Source organism: Sorex araneus, chromosome 5 (assembly GCF_027595985.1).
Source record: "Sorex araneus isolate mSorAra2 chromosome 5, mSorAra2.pri, whole genome shotgun sequence".
Classification (NCBI taxonomy): Eukaryota; Metazoa; Chordata; class Mammalia; order Eulipotyphla; family Soricidae; genus Sorex; species Sorex araneus.
Genome location: NC_073306.1, coordinates 43,123,995 through 43,126,392, shown reverse-complemented (window position 1 = coordinate 43,126,392; position 2,398 = coordinate 43,123,995).

Here is a 2,398-nt window from a genome sequence, read left to right as displayed (position 1 = left end):
GCTGGGGATGGGCTCCAAGAACACAGCAAGAAAGCAACAAGGTGAGGGGCCAGCAAAAGGCCTTACGTGAAGCAGCCCTCTCCTCTCCGGCCTTCATGGTGATGCAAGCCCGTGTCTCGTCCCTCCCTTCACACTGGTGGCGCAGAGGCTTCCCTTCTGCCTCTCTCCCAGAAAAACAGCAAGTGGCTGGCACAGCGGGAAGAGGCTGGGGCTCAGCCTGGTGTACCTGACATGGAAAGGCCACTGGGACTCTCTTCCCTGGGCCCCTGACGACAGGTGAGATCCCGTCTAGAGAACGCGCCACGTACAGAGCAGTAAGGACGCTGCTCCATGGCTACGGATCGTGACAACACAAAAATGAAGATTTCCGTGTAAAACTCCAGAGGTTCGTGGACTTCCGGGGCATAGTTGGGTTAAGAAGCCCTAGGGGCTGGGCTGTCAGCTCAGCGAGGCAGCGCCCAAGTGCAAGGCCTTGACTTTGGCCCCCAGCACCAGAAGGGCCCCGGAACTCTAGAAAGCAGTGACCCTCCAGACCGCAGGGGAGAGCCCTGATGAAAACCAAAGGCTCCCCAGCTTGGTTCCTGAGAGTCAGGAGGCTAAGTCTCTCAATAGCGCCTGCTGGCTCAGCATCTGCTGAGCACCTGCTGTGTGCTGGCTGCCTGAGGGCAGGGAGCACCTCCACGCTGCCAAGTTGCCATCCGTGGCAGGGGAGCTGCCGCTGCAATCTCTTGGCTCAATTAACTGCCTTCCAAGACTGGCGCAGGGTGGCTCTCGATTCCACACTGATACTCGATGCACCAGAGATCGTAAGACAACATGCCCTGGAGCCTCAGAGAGGCAGAGGCTTCTCCTGGATCAGCTCTGGTGTGTTAAGTGTCCGTGGAAAAAGAACTTCCAGGCCACAGGGCTAGTCCTGCGGGGTAGGTGCTTGCTCTGCGTGCAGCTGATCCTGGTCTTTGTCTATGGTTTCTCGAGCACCGGCAGGAGTGATGTCTGAATCGAGTCAGGAGTAAGCCCTGAGCATAGCAGTGTGACCCCCAAAAGCAAAAGAGGAAAGAACTTTCATCTAGAACATGCAGAAGTCAGCCCGCCTCTTTATAGCACCAGGGATCCCGTGTCCGCCGGTGGGTGGAAAACCCTTGTCCTGCAAGTGTCCCTTCCCTGCGCTCTTGGTTTCGTCCTGTTAGCTAAGAGGAGGACACTCTGGCCACTTGACCCTCTGGAGTGTGTCATGAAGGCTGAGTGAGGCCACTGCACTTTCTCCAACCTCAGGCTTCAAGTGAGAGGAGCAAATTCAGGGAAAGTTGTAAGAGCGTAGTTTCCCTAGGCACCAAGTGGTCCCTCCAGGGGCCTTGGAGAAGCCCCGCGGTTTGCTGTGGGTGATGAGGAACTAAGGGAGTATCCCCGAGGGCCTTCAGCAGGGCCGGGAGGAGATCAGACAAGCCAGCCCAGAGGCCGCAGGGGAATGTCCAAGGTGGGAGGCAGAGGAAGGAGGTCAGCTGGGAGTGAGAGTTACGATGCCGGGGATGACGTTGCTGGCTCTCTCTGGAACCAGAACGCCGAGTGCCTCCTCCTCTGGTTTCGGGAACACTCGTCATTTCTCAGAAACCTCACTGGCACCACAGCGCTTCCGAAGAGAATGAGCGCTTCAGTTTGCACAAACAATTTAAGCTCGTTTTTGCTGAGGAAGAAAATGGCTTTACAAAGAAGCAACCAACAGTGCAAACAGGCAGCTGGAACGGCAGCCAACGCTCTGGCTCAGGCGGCATCAGCAGTGCTGGCTTTGCAGGGTGTCGGCCACTGTCCACTCCACACTGGTCAGTCCCTGCTGAAGGTGGATGATTTTCCCATGCGTATTCAGACCCAACTAGAATTTATCCAGGGTCTGCTGTGTGCCAGGCACCAAACAAAGAATTTGTTGTAAATCTCATTTAATGGCAAAATGTTTGTGAAGGTGATACCACTAACTTTTGGGGTTTTGTTTTGGGGGGCACAGGGGGCATACCTGGGCCTCGAGGATCACTCCTGGCAGGATTCGGGGGAATCATACGGGATGCTGGGGATTGAATCTGGGGTGGCCACATGCATGGTGCCCTACCCACTGTAATACTGCGCCAGTCCCATCACTGACCTTTCTGTTGCAATGAGGGAACAGGTCCGGAGTCAATGAGTGGCTGGCATTCACATTCCCCAAATGCCCAGGATCACACTTCTTTGCCCCTGGGTTTGAGAAATGTCTGACTACAGGCTCCAGGCCAGAGGGCGTGGGCTCCTCTTCTGACGACGGATCCCTCCTCACTCCCAGTGACTGCAAGAAAGGACTTCGGGGCCAGATCCAGAGCTCAAGGCCATTGTAGCCCAGATCCCCTAAAACAAAAATACCATCACGGGGGATACA